This window comes from Heterocephalus glaber, unplaced genomic scaffold, assembly GCF_053883595.1.
Source record: "Heterocephalus glaber isolate CG9 unplaced genomic scaffold, H.glaber_assembly_v1.0 deba00001523, whole genome shotgun sequence".
NCBI lineage: Eukaryota > Metazoa > Chordata > Mammalia > Rodentia > Bathyergidae > Heterocephalus > Heterocephalus glaber.
Genome location: NW_028258327.1, coordinates 13,977,585 through 13,998,036, shown reverse-complemented (window position 1 = coordinate 13,998,036; position 20,452 = coordinate 13,977,585). Strand labels below are relative to the sequence as shown.

At 34.3% G+C, this 20,452-nt stretch overlaps 1 long non-coding RNA gene across 1 annotated transcript in view; it reads left to right on the top strand.

Moving 5' to 3' along the window:
• Positions 1-13,610: 13,610 nt before the first annotated feature.
• LOC147824969 (uncharacterized) overlaps positions 13,611-20,452 on the top strand; it is a 159,452-nt gene continuing 152,610 nt past the window's right edge. The window contains exon 1 of the long non-coding RNA XR_015441452.1: positions 13,611-13,772. This is a non-coding gene — a long non-coding RNA (uncharacterized LOC147824969). The remainder of the gene's footprint in view (positions 13,773-20,452) is intronic.

Here is a 20,452-nt window from a genome sequence, read left to right as displayed (position 1 = left end):
TATCATAATATTACTTTTTAGATAACTAGTTTCTAAGCAGGGGTGAGTAACATTTTTTTAAGCTCTGTTTCTACATGACCTTAATAAGTATGAGCCTATGTAATCTATACAATCACCTTTATGGGATAGATATTTGTATCCTTTTCAGGATGAAAATCTTAGTGTTTTGAGTTTAAATAATTTGAGCTCACAGTTATGGTATGGCAGAATATATTCCAAGATTTTATTTAAAAAGCTTATACTCTTTTTTTAAATATACCAGTATCCTCTGCTTTTTCGTCATCACAGAATAGTTGTGAATGCTAGAATTTATGACAGTTCACTTGAAGTGATTACAAGACTCAATAGAACATTAAGCAGGTTAGTAATAATTACAATATAATCTCTAACTCAGCACAACAATGTTTCACAATGTCTATAAAAGGATCCACTCTTTTCCTTCACAGGGCACTGTTGGAGTTGGACTGTTTACTCCCCATCTAAACAAGCACTGTTATATATTTGCCAGAGAGCATTCTCAGATGTCACGCTTGACCTGAGCTTGCTCTGTTACCCACTCTATGTTAAATTCTAATTAATTCTTCCAGAAAACATATTGTACTATAATTAAGAACTCTCATTTCCATGTTCACTCAATAGACAATGCTTAACATTAGATATACTCCATTTTAGCAAAAATTAAATAGGACGCATTGGTCAAGATATACCAGCACATTAGAGCCTCCAAGTACATTTTGTTCCAGTGACCAAACCAGAGTACATAGAAGTTTAGAGACATAAAGGGAAGTGGTGACATACAACAGAAGCAGCAACTTTGCATATGGGCCAAGAAGAGTAGAATTTTACCATCTGAGAGAACTGAGGAAGCGATTTCCACAAATAAGGAGCAGCCTTGGGGCCAGAGAAGACAGTAAGCAATGCATTGTTTGGAGTTGCTGAGAAGATTTTTTTGGGTGCAGATATATTTTCATGGTATTCAACAGTAGAAGAACCCAAAAAGGTAGGAAATAAGTAGATCATAAACATGTTGATGATATAATTATTTGAAATGAAACACTTTAAAAATAAAAGGGGTGTTATAAATAATTATAATGAAATGACATTTGTAAACTGACACTTTCCTGAACAAAAAAATATAGGGTCACTCCGGTCATAAAGGACTTGAATATTACATTAAAAAGCTAATTAAAGCCTTTAGTCACACACACTTGTTTTAGAAAGATGAGTTTTATAGTAGAATAGAAAATGGGGCCAGTGAAGGATTGGGAATGATAGACCCGTTAAAAGGTAATTCAATAGAACATGTGAGGACTAGGAACTTTTCACTTCTGTTTCCCACATGCATGAAAGACACACATCCTTCAGGGATTCTTCTTTGACCTCCTCTCTGGTTTTAGAAGTCTACTCCCCAGAACCTCCTTGTTCAGTCACATTGTACCACATGAAAAAATAGAAAATATAGAAACATCACCAAAATATGAGAGGCAAAACATCACCTTTATTATCAAGAAGAAGTGGCTATTATCTATAGGCAAATGTACTTTTTAATATCAAATCTCAAATCCTAAGAGCCTTGACTTGTACAAAATCTCACTGGAGCCTGGAGGCAAAGCCAAGTTTTGAGACAAGGAAGCTCATTCACAGAAAGGGGAAGAAAGGAAATTTTGAACTCACAATTACCAGTGGGGGAAAAATATATTTTCTTGGAAGGGGAGGAGTAAAAGACAGAATGAGGAATAGGAATGACCCACTAATATTATTTCCTATTAAATAGAAGCAAAATTAGGACTGCAGAAAAACCATTAACTTCCAATATTTATAATCTTGAAAAGTTCTTTCTGATCTTATTATTTAAAATGCACTGTAAACTCAGTTACTGGACATTGTGGCATATTTATTTCAAGTATATATCTACTACCTTGTTTTATATTGACTTCTGCCATAATTTTTATACATTTAATATATTAGTCTGCTTTTATTAATTTTTTTTTTTTGTTACCGGGGATGGAACTTGGGTCCTTGCGCTTGCGCAGCAGGCGGCGAAACCACTGAGCTAAATCCCTGGCCCAGTCTGCTTTTATTGATACAAAAATATCAGAATCTAGGTAATTCATAAAGAAAAGAGGTTTTTTAGCTTACCATTCTGCAGTTCAAGGGGAAGGCTCTGGTGAGGACCTCATGGCTGATGATGTTATTAGAGTAGAAGCTTGTGAACAGTAAAGAGACCACAATGAGAGACAAGAAGCCAAATGGTGAAACCAGAGCCCCACAGGAACCATGTTACTCACTACCGAGAGCGCGTGTCCATGATCTGAGGACTGCCTCCTAGGCCCCACCTCTTTACCACTACCTTTTAACACTGACACCTTGATGACCCAGTTTAAAACACATGAAGCCCTGAGGAACAATTGTAAACCATATCCAAATCACAGTACTTATTTACATGTCAGTGTGTTATCTTTTCCCAAGTAGAGTAGAGTGTGTCTTACCCCATCTCTGTTGGGCGCAACTGCTCAGGCTCACAAACCCTCTGTTAGGATACTAACCCCTGACCAAGGCATGCTGAGTATTTACTACCATAGATGACTCTGCAGTGTGCCTGTGTGGTTCTATTCCCACCAAGGATTCATGTGCTCAGCAAGAGTCAATTGAATTTCTTCTCAAACTTGCTTTTAATAATTGCAAATAAAATTATACCTATGAGATATAATTAAATATAAATGTGGAAAAAATTAAGCCTATAAAAACCAAGTCAAAATCTTTGAAAGCTTTAATATTTAGTCACCAAAGAAAAATCTCCTTTGTTTTATAATAAGACAAATTAGAAAAAGATATAGATGGACTTTGTACTTGTACACATTCAGAAGTCTTTAAGCTCTCATTCTACTTCAAGGAAACAAAGACTAGAATTATAAACAATATATTATAGTTTCATCTATAGATCTATATTTTAAAATATTGGTGAATGTGTATTCATGTAGTTATGTTAAAATATGCATATAAACAATGAGTACTGGAATTAAATAAGTTAGAATGGCAAAATAATTGTATTTAACTGGGGGCTACTGGTTATTTTTCCGTATGATTTTTATCTTTTTAAAGATTTTCATTCATTTTATTTTTATATTTGAAAAATTATGTAAACATCTTTTATTATCCTGGGTAAGAAAAAAAATGCCAGCTTAGGTTATTTCTTCCAATAAAACCCAAGTACTCTGGCAAACTTTACAGCTGGAGCCTGTCAGAATAATTTTTTGTGTTAAGAACTAAGATTAACCAGTGTTCTTGCTTGCAACCTATTATGTTCCTCTGCTTATTACAAAGCTGAACTCTGTTTGAGTTTCGTGGAACATTCCTAAATGGTGTTTTGGTTATGGCCCTGTCACTACCCAAGCTTGTGGGCACATAACCTCAAAGAGTTTTAGTTTTTCATTTATAGAATTATAGAAATAGCCTGGATGATATAAGATCCTTTCTAATGTCAATATTATATAATGATGTTTTTGCACAAGAATTACTATGGATTTTCAGAGTATCAACATGTTTCTCTGGAAAAGTTTCACAGTTAATCTTCAATTTGAACATCTCTAGTGAAGGAAAAATAGGAGTTTGCTCATAATATTTATTGAGTGCTTAAATTCTAGTAATATTGTTAATGAAAAACTGTAATGTTTAAAATATGCTTCCTTGAGTTTCTGATGTATGATCAGACATATTTTACATTGTGATATTCATTTCTGTCCCCTGAAGCTGTGAAAATTAGTTCAGTTTCTCTAACTCATAATAACTTTAAAATATTCAAACACTATTATGATATATTTTTCTTCTCTAAAATTCTTGTCTTATCAAAGATACAGTTTTTTAGATTCTACTTCAATGCAGTCACCTTTCTCTGGTCTTTATTGTCCAGGTATTCATTGTCTACCACAAACTACATCACAGAGACCTGAATAAAAATCTAGGTATGTTTCCTTTTTTTTTTTTATAGGAAAGCATTAGATGCTTATTGTGCAATAGATACCAACTAGGGTTTTTCCAGCCTATTGGACTGACTATGGCATTATTTCTAATCATGAACAGAGCCGAAGATTATTCATGCACAGATAAATCAGATCTTTTTAATGGAAATTTTAAACATTCCAGCATGCTCAGAGTCATTGGATGAGAATCACTTTAATATTAAAAACAAAAACCAAAAAAACTGGAGAAAGGTCTTCGGATTTCTGTTGCTTATCCTAAAAGTTTCTCAGGTCAGCATAACCTTTTATTCTTGATTCTACCTTGTAGTCTTCCTTTACATTTTTTTCTTTATTTTTCACTTGACTAAGGATTGAGCCCTAAGATTTATATTTTTAGATACACACACACACACACACACGCATGCGTGCGCACGCATGCACAAACAGACTAAGGGGAAAGTTATAAATGTTATCTCATAAAAGATACTAAGGATAAAATTTCAAGTAAAAATAAATACTATTAGCAATGGGGATATTGTCAAGAAGAATGTGGAATAATAGAAAAAGCATGTTGATTTAGGCAACTAATACATCATTATTGAACTTTAAAAATGAAATTTCAAAAAGCAAATTCTATAAGAATTTAAATAGTGAAGTGAGTAGAGAGGAAATGAAAGGATTTTTCAGATGACTGATATACATAACTACAATTTTAGCTTGATGAATGAACAATTCAAAATACAGTTGCTCTACTCTCAAAGTTGTAAATATATATGGTCCCAAATCTCTTTTTCCATGTTTGAGGAAATTTAAAAGGGAACAAGTAATGAAATATTCAACAAATGAACATTTCTTTACAAGTAAGAGAAAATGGAATTAATATTTTACTGATAATCTTTCCTTGGCAATAGAGAAGTGAATGACAAAGATGATGAGGTTATCAGTTATTTTGAGATGATGAAGAATATAGTCATAAAAGTTAAAGTCAAGAATATGCTGTTACATTCATAAAGACTCAGAAACTGTTCCATAATTTGGTGGCTACGCGCAAAGTAAAAACAAAGGTGTTGTGACTCAAAACTCCACGATTTCAAGATAACAATGACAGGTCTTTAAACAACCAAGCATATGAGCCTTCTGAGTATTCTGTCCTGTACAATAGCATAAGATGTACACCCAGGAAGCCCTTCTAGGACATTCTAGTTTCAACAATCATGTCAATCATATATATCAGTGATGGTAAACCTTTTAGAGCTTTCAATGATACATACAGCCCATTATAGCACCATGTACCATAGGTTCACCATCCTTGTCAGGATCACGAGTCACAGTATTATGCTGAGTTAAAGAGTGATTGCAAACCATACATTCCACAAATGTTGTGTTTCTATATGTTTTCAACACTGATTTTATGTTGATATTATTTTCAAGATAACATATATTTCAGGTAAGAAGAGACGCTTTTAAGAAAGGCAAGAAAATAATGAAGTATAAGAAGTAAAAAGAGTAAAAAGTGATCACATTTATACAACTGGAGTGCCCGAAAGAGACAACAAAACAAATAGGCAATTAAAGGACCCCAGGATTTACGAGAAGGGGTCTAAAATATGATACAAAGTGTTTAAATGATCTTAGCAATATTACAAGTGAATAACATAACCACCCTGAAAATCAAACTTTTGTTCAAGATTTAGTTCTACTTCTTGGACAGTAGCATTAAAAAAATAAAGATTAAGGTAGCAAGAATTGTTATTTTGATGTAATTATTTTCCAGATCCTTTCAGTAAAAAGAAGTGAAAAGTATGGGTGCATATCACAGTAATACACTCATATTTGTATCATATTTATGAATTATAATTGATTTTTATTTACCCTGTTCCTGCATTATTATGTTTTGTTAATTTGAGCACCTTATCTTGAAAATTACCAGTTCTTCCTTTTTTTGTAATATTTTCACTCTCCCATTCTCTTAATACTTTTATAGGACTCCTGTGAATTTAATGAATACATAAATACAGTGGACCCTCAAGTTAGGACTAGCCTGACATATGAAAAACTTGGGTTAATTAGGTTAATGGAAGATTCATCTGCCTCTTCTTATCTATAGCATGTACCCAGGTAAACATCCAGATCTGAACTGTATTGACTTACAACCAACTTGAGTTACAATCAGTCCTTGGGAACTGATCGAATTTGTAAGTCAAGGATCCACTATACTTCTTTTTTTTTGTTGTTCTGGGGATTGAACTCGGGACCTTGCGCCTTCAAGGTAGGCAGTAGAACCACTGAGCTAAATCCCTGGCCCCTCCACTATACTTCTTAAGAGCTAACAAGTTACAACTACTTCTCTAAGTATTACAGTACTACCAGGTTTTGATTTATGTTGAATATTATCATTCTATTCTCTTTCTCTAATTAAATCTATCTCTTATATTGTCTAATTCTAGATATTTGTGTTTTATTCTATTTTTACCAAATCTATTTTTTCTACTCATCCCTTTTATGTGTTTGCTTTTTTCAGAGTTTTACTTTTAAACTACAATTTTCATTTGTAAAAGTATAACTTGATATTTCTATAATTCATATGTTTTTTATGTTATAGTTCTGCTATGTAATATTATAGATAGTCTTTTTTATGATATCATTCACATTTAATTCTATCATTCTGATTAAAGGTTCACATTTAGAAGTCATCACTGATTCTTCTTTTTTATTATCCTCAGTATATTTCCACAATCAATGGACTTCATACTATTTTCCTCTGTTACTACTCTAGTACAAGAGTCTATGAATTTATGCTAAAATTATTTCAACAGCCTCCTAAATAGTCTCCCTGCCTCCAACCTTGTTCATCACCTCCTTGTATTTCTAGCCCCAGTTCCAGTGAATATTTTATATGTACGTCAGATTATATTACTTCCGATGGCCCTTTCAGCCTTTTACCATCTGGCTTCCAATCCCTCAGTGAACTTCTATTCTTACATTCTTTCTTTGCTCACTCATTTTCAGCCAGATTTACCTCTTCACTCTTCTTCAAACTTACCAAGTATGTTCTTACATCAATGCCTTGTCCTTGCTATTCTTTCTATTGGGATTGATATTTCCTGGATAGCTGTGCATATATTAATTATCTACTGTTGAATAACAAAACCCATGGCTTAAAATTTTAAAATTTTTTATCATTCATAAATTCTTTGAGCCCAAGATTTGGGTGCATCTTGGCTGAAAAATTTTTTGCCTTTTCATGAGGCTCTGTCAGATGTTGACTGGGGCTGTAGAAATCCCAGAGCCTTAGTAAGCCTGGTGTATCCTTTTCCAAACTGTTCCTTATATGCATGGCAAGTTAATGTTGGCTATTGGTAGGAGACTTCATTTCATTTTCATAACAAGATCCATATAGACTGATTGGGTGTCTTCATATATGACAGCTATCTATTCCCAGAGTAAGGGATCTGAGACAAGACAAGCTGCAGTGTCTTTTATGACTTAGTCTCATAAGCTGTGCACTTCAACACTATTGAGTCCTCTGGTGTCACCTTCTCAGTGAGGTCTTCTGTATCATTCATTTGCATGCTCACTATGATCTTTGCTCCCCCCCCATTGCAGTTATCATCTTCTAACCTAGAGAATGTTTGTTTGTTTACATATAAAAGCAGAACTTCATGAGAAGAAGGAATTTGTTTTGTTCGTTGCTGTAACCCCAGTGCCTAGAAAATTGACTGATTCGTAGCAGCAATCAACAAATTTATGATGATCATTAGTTTCTGCTCTTTCAGTCTGCTGATCTCTACCTCACTGAAGTTTTCATTTAGGCTACTGTGTTGTTCTCTATATAGCTCCTTCTGGTACATATTTTCCTTTTGCTTGTCTGTCTTTTAGCTACATTATTACCTAAACTCCTATAAAAAAACAATAATTTGAATTTTTGAAAAAATCTCTGTAAGATAATGTAACCATTTTGATCACTCTCTTGATTTACTCTTTTGAACTTCCTTATATTGACATATACTCAGTGATTTTTTGTACTGAGACCTCTAAGAATATTGTTCTCTGTGTAATGTACTTTTCAGAAGTTGTGACACTGAATCTTTTGAGTGCATATTAAGGAAGGAAAATAAAGTTCCCATGTATTCTGGTTTTACTTTGTCAGTTCAGAGTTTCATTGCCAGAGGTTTAAGAGTGAAGATCAATGCCATAGGCTTCAAAACAGATAGCTTCCTCCTGAATAAAAAATGAATTATTGTGTTTATTATGACAGCTTCAATTCAGCAGGAGCACTTGCAAGGATACACTGTGAGCAAGTGCTGTGGATTCTCCACATTTAAGACAAAAAGTAATAAAGTCTTTCCAATAATCTGAAAGGATCACATATTGTTGCCTCAGGGCCAAATGCCAGTTTGGCATTCTACCTGTTGGTGTTAGTGAGTTCTTTTGGAATCTCTTCACTTATTTCCTCTGCAAGGTGCTCCTCTGCCAGCAAACTATATTTATTCCAGATCACCATGAGGTATGTGACCTCCTTACACATAGTTTTCTTGATGTTTTTGGTATGTAACTATACAAGAGTATACTTGTCTGCAAGAGTTACTAGTACTAGAACAAAGTTTCTTCTACTTGTATAGTTACATAGTTAAAGTGATTTTGAGATAGAAGTTAGCTGTATACATTCTACACATTATTTAATTGGGAATCTGCATTACATACATAACATTAGGTACTTGGAGCAATTATCTCTGTTCATTCTATCTATAGAAGCTTCCTTTTAAAATAGTTGGGCACAGTCATCTATATTTTTCCATTAACTTAATCATTTTCAAATTATTTAATTACTTATCTACATATTCTTGGCTCTTTTTTTTTGCACTGAATGTTGTATTTGGCTATAAAGGCAATCTCTTTTGTTCATTTTATTTCTCTCTCCTAGAATAATGAATGGAAGTTGATAAGTATTTTTAAAATACATACTTATAAGGATTTTGTTTCCATTTTTTCATTTTCTCATATTAATTCCATTCCCTTCTTTCCTTTCCCCTACCCCTCCCACTTTCCCTTTGCCCCTTTTCTTACTATTTCACATAATTTATTTTACCTTTTAGTCCTTATTTACACTTTCAGTCTCTCACACCAGAGAAACTATTCAGTATTTACACATATGTGTCCTATTTATTTCACTTAAGAATATGGCCTCAATGTGGATCCATTTAGCTATAAATGTCTCTAATTTCTCATTTTTTTTTTTGGTACCAGGGATCTATAATTTCTCATTCTTTATGGCTGAGTAGCACTCCATTTTATAGAAAACCCATATTTTCTTTATCCAGTCTCCAGTTGATGGGCATTTGGGCTGTTTCCAAGTTTTAGCTATCAAAAACTGTGCTGCTATGAACATGGGTGCACATATATCACTGTGGTATGATTCTTTTAATTCTTTGGGGAAGATACCCTGTAGAGGAATAGCTGGGTCAAATGGGACTTCCAGTCCTAGTTCTTTGAGGTATCTCCATACTGATTTCCACAGTGGTTGCACCAGTCTACACTCTCACCAGCTGTGGAGCAGGGTTCCGCTTTCCCCACAGCCCCCCCCAGTATTGGAGAATGGGAAAAAAAATAAGAACCAAGAGAGATTATGTAAAGGTACAAATTTCCAATGATGAATGTCATTATATTGTGTACCTAAAAATGTACCAATAAAATTAATATAAAAATATAAAAATACATAATTATAAAATTAAAAGATGAAGTCAATTTTAGATAAAATGCCAGGTACGTGAGATGAATGAGGCAACCCATCTTTTTAGTCTGTGCTAAATCAGGTCATGGTCCTTTACAATTATTAGCTTTGAATGTGTTCATTTTGTGGTATTCAGTTCTTGAGGCAGTAGAGAAAAATACGAAAATATAAATAAATATATCTACTTTCAACTAGTCAGGAGTAGCTAAAGGAATGAGGTTTATTTAACATGAAAAACTAAGAGTTTTGAAATAAATATTTACACTATAATAAAAATATAACAACAAATCTAATCCTGTTTTGTCCATCATTAATAAAGATACAGCAAGAAGAATTGGCTTTCACATGTACAGAAAAATGAAAACTAAACTATAATGAAAACTCCACAGTAAGATCAGTAATGACAGGAAAGATGACTGAAGGACCTTAAAGAATATTCTGTTTTTTGTTTTTTTTTTTCAGTATCCTCTGGAAAAAGAAAAGTACCAGTTTGGTGTTAAAGGCTTTGTAAAAGAAACTCATCTCTTAAAATTTCTTTCAGATACAGAAATAAACCAGAATAAATATTTCAGACACATTTTTGACATAAGCTAAATGTAAGCCTAGAATAATTTGCAAAATGTCATGAGAGAGGGAAATATTAGTTAGAATAAATAGCTGCTTTTAAGCTAAACTGGAGTATTTTCTTGTATTTGTACTTAAAAATCACCCCTGAGCTAACAGAACACATTAAATCAAAAGGATTTAACATTGTGGTTAATGTCTTGTTCTTTATGATCTGCATGGGCTTGGATATCATGGCACATATTTTATATATGTAATTCTGTTTTGGGACTACTTTAAAACCAATGTACAATATGCTGAGTTAATAATGCTTATAAGTGTAATATATATATGGAGAGTTTGAAAAACTCTTGATGAAAGGTGATATGTATTTATGAGGTGCCAGATGTTTGCTTTTAAATTTAATTTTTATTAACCCACACTGTTGAGATTTGTATTGAAGTGGTCTCTTTATGGTAGTATATTGTTTAAAATATGTTTTGTGAGATCTAGGTACAATGGGGTGAATAAAAGAATAAGTACCTGTCTAAATTTTATGTATTCTTTAAAACTGGGCAGTTGGGGTACATTTTAATGCAGGTGCAATGGATTAGACAGAAAACAGCACAAAGAGTTATATATTCCATATACAACTGCAGGTGTTAAAAATATACATATTATGCTATTTTAACTATTTTCTTTTTATTATGGAGGAAATTATGATATCATATGCTTACAATTCATGTTTCTTCCAAGGTGTTCAAAACATACTACAGATCATTATTTTATGTTTACTTCCTTGGAGGAAAGCAAGGGCAAGTCCTGTTATGCTACCATACAGACAGTGCAACTAGTTACCAAATGGGTTCCTTCTAAATGTCTCTAGAATATTTTCAAGAGACTTTTCAGTTTTTTTCTCTTCTCAGGCTTTCTACATCATGTGCCCACTGGGCTGTTTTGTGGCTGTTGACCACCAGGGTGGTGACTAACAGCACACTCAAGAAAGGGCCTAAGTCTTTCCAACAAAAGGAGGTGTTCGTTCACACTGCATATTTTAATGAAAGTTTTCCAAACATTTAAGACAGTGGAAGGTATGTGTTACAGGAAAGAGTTTCCACAGCCTCCCTGGAGCAAAGCCATTGCCATTGTTCTTTACTGGTCTGTTTCATGCTCCGCTCCTGACATGCTCTCTCATCACCAGGCTGCTATCTGTTTTCAGGTCTGAGTCTGTTGCTTACCTTCTTGAAACTCAAGGATGTTCAGAATAAAATCTTCTTCCCTTAATCTAAAATCCACTTCCACATATTCCAGAATTAACTTTTTCTAAGGATGGAAGTTTCCATTTCTCTTAAGGAAAATACCATCAAACTCAGGAGTGTGTTTCATCTCTTGTCCAAAACACTGAATGTATGTAATATTCAAATTCAGTACATTTGATTTATTTGGTCATGAAAAACACTGTGTGTTCCAACAGCCTTGTCAGAAAGAATTGCACATAATTCCATTTCCCTTCAGTGAGGCGTTAGTGTTTGCTGGTGTTCAGTTTCATTCAAGTACCTTTGCTTTTGTGATATGCTATCTTGGATGCATGATAAGAACACCTCAGTAGAATCTGAAAGATCCCACCTCTACACTGGGATGTGTTTGAGGCTCAGGATCATTATACTCCTTCAGTTACTGATTCATTAAATAAACATTTATTTAAATGTTTGTCTATGTGAAAGTGATTATTACTGAACAACATTTGAAAAATTAGAAAAGAACCTTGCCCTCAGTCATCTTACAATTGAGATGAAATAAACTACAGACAATTTTCAACATCTTTCTCCTTTTAAAAAACATTCTAGTTTCTATCTACGGATTAGGTCTTCAGTAGATACTCTCTGTAAGGTTTGTAATCAGAGGCTCCAATAATAAATGAACATCACCAGTCCCGTGATCTCTCTTTCTCTTCCTCTCACCTTCACCACCCTTCTCTCTGAAAGAATGAAAAGACTTCCTTTTGGAAGCCTCTCCATCTTGGTAATGTTCATAGCATCATTGTTAGTACCACTTGCTCCACCTAATTGAAGGAAAATGGTGACAACAGACATATAGCCAGCTGTTGCATCTGTAAATTTCTCTAAAGCAAGACAGGGATTTTTGTGAAGTTCAGCCTCAAATTGAATAATAACCATAGATTATATGAAAATAACAATGTTTGGAAATTCGTAGACATCTACTTGATGCAAAAAGGGCTTTCAAATGCCAAAATTTACCCTCTTATACAAATGAGGCTTGCTTTTGTGCTTATTGACCATGAATACATTTATTTCAAAACTTAAAATGTTAGAGAATTTCATAGTTTATTATGACAATAATGAATTAGATACAAGAAAAGATAAACAGAAGTTCATGAGGTTGTAAAACAACCCCAAAATAAAATAAAATATAAACAAGGAAGATTTATTTTGGTATTTTGTCGTGTAAATCATTTACGGTTTCTCATCATTTATCAAAAGAATATTTTTGCTTTCTCATTCTTGTAAATTCATGAATTTGTAAAATCTTGAGAGTTGGAAAATGCCTTAAAAGTCCTTTGAATACAACTCCCACTGAATGCAGAAATCTCTATATCCTCTTTATGGACAGGTTTTTGTCTTTTGGAATACTTAAAAAATGAAAAAAACTCATATTTTTTGAGGGAGTTCATTTCAACATTGGGCAACCGCGATGGCTATCAGGAGTTCTCTATTATTCCTGAAAGCCTGCTCATTTAGTCTTCTACCTATTGACTTGATCAATGTTATCTCTTCAAATATTGAGGAGAAATAATGTGCCCTCCACTTCCCTTTCTATTTTTCAGGATAAAGATCTCTTTTTGTGGCAAGAGCGGTGCATGTCATTTCAGAAGGGGAACAAAATGAGCAAACACACAGAACAAATATCCTATGAATTAAGTTAATAACATAGCTGAGAGCATGGAATTCATGAGAAGTAGTAAAACAAAATAGAAAATAATTTGGAAATTAAGGATTAAGATCTAATTGTTCGTAGTTGCAGACAAGGGAATCTTTGTTTTATTTATTTTATTTTATTTTGAGGAAGGATAGTGATATGATTAAAGATCTGCTTCAGGAAGATTGATCAGACATACTAATCATGTTTTCCAGTTGTATTTGAAGTTTTTGTTCTTTCTTCCCTCCATATGGCAGCCTTTCTGCATTCCAGAAGCCCTATGTAATTCCCTCTCCATGAGTGTGGGCTACACCTAGAAACTTGCTTCTAACAAATAGTATTAGGCAAAAGTGCTGAGATGTCACTTCCATGATTAGGTTACAAAAGTTTGTGACTTCCAGTTTAATAGCAGTCTCTCTATTGCCTTTTCAGCTTGCATACTTCAATGAAGCAAGCTGGCACCTTGGAGAGGGCTGTGTGCAGTGAACTGAGAGTGGCCCATAGCCAACCACCAGTGAAGAACTGAAGTCTTCAGTCCACAGCTCACAAAGAACGAAAAGTTGCCAACAACCTCGTGAGCTTGGAAGTAGATCTTTCCCCAGGTAAGTCTTGAGATGACTACAACCCAGATGACACATGGATTGCGGGCAGCCTGTAAGAGCTCCTCAAACAAACGGCTAAGCCATGCTTTGCTTTTTAATCCAAGAAACTTACATAATAAATGTGTGTTGTTTTAGGCTGCTAGGTTTTGTGGCAAGTTGCTCAGTAAATTAGGGGTGCAAGTGTGATATTTTGAAAGTCCACATTAACTTAACAATAGTGATAAACCTCTTGGTGAACTGAAAGCTTAACTTGATTCATCAGGTTTGAGAATTACAAGAAAATAGATATTCAAACATTGTGAACAGAGTATAGTAATACCTACGCATAATGTTTTATAAATATTTAGGTTATACATTTGATTTTTTGGTTCTGATATGTAAATATTCATATAGTTTATTCATGTTCAGCTGTAAGCAGCATAACCGTGTCATCTGGACTAAAGTATTGTTGACAGTAAAAGAGAATACTACTATGTTCCTCAAGAACACATTTCATACAATTTTATAAGAGAGTTTATAGATGTAAAGTTGTTCAAGGATAAAATGTGTTTTTTTTTAAGCTGGCAGGAGACCAGCCTAATGAAAACTGTAATTGGAACTTCAAAAAATTAAAGCAGAGGTTAGCCCCTACTTTTTGATGTGTTTGGTATTATTTTTTCAAGTGAAAAATTTATTCCACTAATTGAACTTACAAAGCAAATCTTGGACATTGTGGCCAAAAATATACAGATAAAACAACAACACAAACCAAATGAAGTGTGCTGCCATATGGAAGGACGCAGACATTTATTTTATTGTGTTTAATCCAAAAAATTATTACTTTCTCATTGTGAAAAAATTCATTAGTCTTTTTTTTCTGACTTTGTATTTTGTTAAATAAATATTGTGCAATATAATCAAATCTTCTCATTGAGATAATTAGAAAAGCTGGGAAAAGATATGTAAGAATAACTCCTTTAAGACACTGGAGATCTAAACAAGCCATTAGAAACAACAAGGCCAAGATCTGGGAAAGACTGAAATCTCAAGATGAAAGCTCAGTGTTTGGGATTGGTTTTCTCTTAGGTTTACAGGAATCTGTAGATTTTTCCCCAGGTAACTCCTGAAATGATTACATCACACATGACACAGATAAGTTGATTAGAAGGCTTGATAAATTTGCAATGCCGGGAAACAGAAATTCAGGCCTGTGCTGACCAAATCAGGGATATTTTTAAACCCTGATGGTTTGAATTAGGACCTTCAAAATGCAACATTGTAGAAAAAAAGGAAAACTAGAAAAATTAAAAAAAAAAACGGCCTAACTTTTAGTGATTGAAGCCCAAATTTGAGCCATCAGAATCCCAGTAACTTGATTAAGGTGATTACCAATTGTTAATGCCCCTGGCTGCTGGTCTAAATCAAATATAAATCTTCAGACAATTTCACCCCTGGGTAGGACAGAACATTCTAATGCAGACCAAAACAATTAGAAAACCTACATAGATAACAAATTCATTAATTTAAATGCAACAGAGAATACTATAAGCCACAAGGACTAAAAATTGAAAAAATCCAGCAAGAAGAAATGCTTACAGAAGAGAGCTGAAGATCTGGAGTCATTCCTGAAGGCATTTATTAGTCCTGGATTTGAGGACAAAAGCAAAGACACACAAGTAAGCCCCCACATAAAGTGACTTTTAGGGACAGTGAAAAGCAGAGATTTGGGGGTGTTACATGGGAGCAGATTAGTATAATTGGAGAGTTCGGGAAGTCAGATACTTGACTATTTTCTTCCCCAATATATTCCCTGAATTCCATAGCTGTACAAAGCTGGAGGCCAAAGAAATAAAAACTAAGAGTTAAAATGCTTAAAAATCAAAGCAGTATTTTATGTTCTTGAATTGAAAGAATAATTATTGTAAATTTATCAATTTTTTATAATTTAGTGTAAAGAGTCAATGCAAACTTAATCAGCATCATGAAGTGGATTGTTTAAGGGAAATTAATAAACAGGTTATAAAATAAATATAGAAAGGCAAAATTCCAAATTTTGAAGAAGCACAAAAATTAGAGAGCATATACCACCAGAGAGCCAAAAGTCGGTATCTATTTTAAAGCACTATTGGAAATATAATTTATATAACATAAATAATTTTATATAATTTATACTATTAATATTTATATATTATATATTTATTTATAATATTTATTTTATAATTTATATAACCTGTTTATTGCATATATTGATATGTTTGGAAGTATACATACATCCATGAAACATCAAAACAATTGAAGTAATAAACATATTCATCACCTTCAAAATTTCTTTTTATTCCTTCAGTGTGTGCTTGTGCGTGTGTATTGAGTATCGCTAATACATAATACATAATACATAATAGAGACCTACCATCTTAACAAATTTTTAAGAGCAAAGGCAGTGTTCATGACTATAGACACTACACTACACAATAGATTTTAGAATTAAGTCTATCTTTTCATAATAATTACAGTGTATACTGGAACAAGAACAAAAATATAGCCAATGACATAGAATCAAGAACCCATAAACACACTATTTATTTGTGATCACCTGATTTATGACATCTGTAATACTGTAATAACATTGGGCAAAAATGATACATTTTCAATAAATTTTCTTGTGTCAAGTATACAAGATGTGATCAAAATATACAGTTAATGGTTAAATTAAAAATATGACAGTGTAAAATACATTGCCATTAATATCCCCCAAAGTACTCCCCCTCATTTAGAACACACTCATCTCATCTTATTTGCCACTTTCTGAAGATGTTCTAGAAATCCTCTTTTGTGAGTGATCAAATATATGATGAATGCTGCTGCCCAGAGCCACCTAACAGAAAAGCATCCTTGTAAAAACATTATGGTATGTCCTCATCCACCTTATTAACTGCATCTGAAACCATGTGGCTTCCAGTTCTTCCCCAAGGTCAAAATGACTTTGAAAGGGAAAAGTTTTGAATAAATTCAGGACAGCAAGGCAGCCATAGCAGTGCAACTAAAGACACTCACAAAAGAGGACTTCCAGAACTGCTTTGGAAAGTGCCAAGAATGTTGAGAAAAGTGTTTCAAAGTGAGGGGGAGTATTGTGAAGGGGTTTCATAGTAATGTGTCTCTTATGTAATAAATATTTTAAAGATTTAAAGATTCCCCATGTTTTTTGTATATGTATAAAGAAAAATGAAATTCAATTTTTATGTTACATTTATATAAAATGAATACGTGGCAAGCCTGTAAGTTTGAACATGAAAGTAAAACAATAAATGGTTCTAAAAGGTAATATAGGGACATATCTTGCCCTTGGGAAAGGAAAAAAAAACTTCTTCACATTAGTCACAAAAGTTCTAACCCTAAAGACCAGACAGAAATCAGATTAATATAAAATAACTGTTTATCAGAAGATTCCATTTAAAGAATGTTAAAGTGAATCTTCCAAAATGGATAAAATGACTCTGAGCACATAACTAAGAAGGTATATATCCAAAATTTATAAAAGACTATAATAAAGAAAAGAAAAAAAATCCTCTGAGTAAAACTCTGCCATGAAGTTGAAGGACACTCAACCTTGTTTATGAGGGGATGTAATTTAAATCTACTCTGAGGTACCACTACTCAAGGGTAGAAGGGTTAAAAATGAAGTGAAAATAGCAAAATACAGTGAGGTTGTGGGACAATGGGACATATGATACACTGTTGCTGGTAAATTGTTACAGCCATTTCAGAGAAAAGTTTGTCATTATATTTCACAATTGAAGAGATGTATACGTTTTCATTCAGAAATTCTATTTGAAGATTTGTACTAATCAGAAATTCATGAGTTGAGCCTAGTGGTGCACATCTGTAATCCCAACACTCTGGAAGCCTGAGGCAGGAGAATCACAAATTTGACTCCAGACCTGGGAGTTTAGCAATTTAGCAAGAACTCATCTCAAAATACAAAATAAAAGAAAGAACTGGGGATGTAGCTCAGTGTGAAGGTTCCGGGTTCAATTCCCAATATTGGAAAAACAAAAACAAACAATACATGAACATGAACATGCAAAGCAAGAGACATATATGAATTTTCATAATCTATCAGCACTCCCAATTTGACTATATATTATATTAATGGAATAATACATATATAGTATATATGTATATATATCCACTATATATTAATGGAAATGAATCTATGAATATAATGTAGGGCAAAAGCAGCAGATACAAAATAATGTAAATTGTATTATTGGATTCACAGGGTGTTCAAAAGCAAAGAAAGCAAAATTTGTGAAGAATAGGAATATTGGAGAAAAGGAAAATAATTAGAGAGGGACACAAAAGGGCCTTTTGCATGATGGTGTATTAATTATCTTTTGGTGCATAAAAATCAGCTTAGTATCTTAAAAAACAAATATTTATTACACTAGCTTCCATAGTCAAGACTCTGACACAATTTAGCTCTGTGCTTCTACCTCAGTGTCTTTTCAAGAGCTTGAAAGTAATGTGTTGGGACAGCAGCCACCTCAAATCTACAGGGGTTAAAGTATCTCATTTCATATTCACTGATGTGGTTTTGGCAAGCATCAAAAACTTACTTCTAAGCTCATTTATGAAGGTCTGTCCTAAAAATGGCCCCATGACATTGCAGCTGGCTTCTTCCATCCTGAGTAATTAAGAGGAGACCATGAAGGGAAAATTAACAGGAAAACAACTGTATTACCTGACATCTGAAGTAACATCCCTTTACTCCCTCCTGGTATTGGTTGGAAGCAAAATTCTGAAGAGTGAAAACAATAGCATGACTAACAGGAGAAAGTTTTCACCCAACTACATCTTCGAAAGTGTCTACCAAAACAGCAATGTCCAAAGTCTTGACCTTGGTAGAGATTACATGAGTGATTGCTTCATGCTATTCGCCAGGCATTATTTATGTTTTGTCCACTTTTCTATGTATCTTTTCCACTTATTTTTTAATTTTTAAAACATAAAAATTTTAAATTAAAAGACAAACAGTAATAGACATTTCTTTAAGCTTTATGTCCTTATGTAATAGAATCAAAATGCTATCCAATTCCAAAGATTTTCCACATATCCACCCACTTATATCTATGGACTCCTTTGAGAATACTTGGAAAATTTTAAAGTATCATACATAAAACAGGCAAATTCACCAATATTCAGAATAGAATAAATTAAACTGAGCTGACCTTTTCTCTGGTAAACAATTGTTCTTGAAACCCTTATCAATTTTCTTTGTATGATTTGTAGTTACTTGTGAACAAGTGATACCCAAGGAAAATTCTCAAATTTCCTTCCAGAAGCTATACACTAATAAGATGGAAAAACACAGAAGAAATGGACAGACTCCTAGATACATATGAATTACCAAAGTTGAATGAAAAAGACCTAAAAATTCTAAACAATCCAATATCAACCAATGAAATTGAAAAAATAATTAAAAAACTTAGCAACTAAGAAAAGTTCAGGTCCTGATGGCTTCACTGCTGAATTCTACAAGACATTTAGAGAGGAATTACTGCCACTACTGCTTAAACTCTTCAATGAAATTGAAAGGGAAGACTCCATGGATGGGGGAAGTGCCTGCGAGCCTCAGAGATACTCTTCAGAAAGAGCCATTTGTTCCTTCATTCTTTTGTTCAACAAATATATGAATGACTCTGATGTGACAGACTCTGTGCCAGGGATATAGCAATAAATAAGATCGGAGGCTGGCAGTGACGCGGAAAACACCAAATCAGCCCACTGCAGACAGGTAGGTATGCAGACGCAGTCCTGAGGTCACCAGTCATGCTGAAAACACCAACTCAGCCCATGCCCTGGCAGCAATCCACTGGACACCCCCCCCCCGCCCCCCGCTCCTTTGGCCTCTTCTCTGTACAGCCACCTGGTTCCACACTACAAATATGCAGAGGACACTGGACCACCAGACCACTGTACTGGAGCTAATCAAGTTCTCAGCATTTAAAGAATTCCTGCGCAGAGGTAGGGGCTTCTGAGCTGCCATCCTACTGCTCCTGGTCCAGAAGAAGGGGCTGCCCAGCCACCGTAACTCCCAGCCCAGAGGAAAGGGCTTTTGGGCTGCAGTCCATCCCGCCACTTCTGGCCCAGAAGTAGGGGCTTCTGAGCCATCATCCCACTGCTCCTGGTCCAAAGGAAGGGGCTTCTGGGCGGCCAAATGTCCCGCCACTCCTGGCACAGAGGAAGGGGCTTTTGGGCCACCATGCCTACCGCCACTCCTGGCCCCTGGCCCACCTCTCCCAGATCAGAGGAGGTGAGTCTTGGAGGAGGTGAGCCTTGCAGATGCCAAAAGCAGCCCTGTCCTGCCACCCCAGTTGAAATGAGAAAACACATAAATAAGTCTCAAAACAAGACTTCCAGATCACCTACAGCAACCCCAAAGAGAAATGAGATGGAACACTCTGATACTCAACCACCTGGACCCACTGAACTGGCCACAAAAGGTGATCTGGAAAAAATGAAATCAGAAATAACTTCTCAGATAACAGGAGAAATTGTGCTCCTAGTGCAAGACATGACTAATAAATCAAGAGAGGAACTGAGGAACATGATGTAATCCCAACATAGGAAACAAATGGAATCCATAAAACAGATGCAAATAGATTTCCAGGAGATGAAAAACTCCATTGAAAGTCTACACA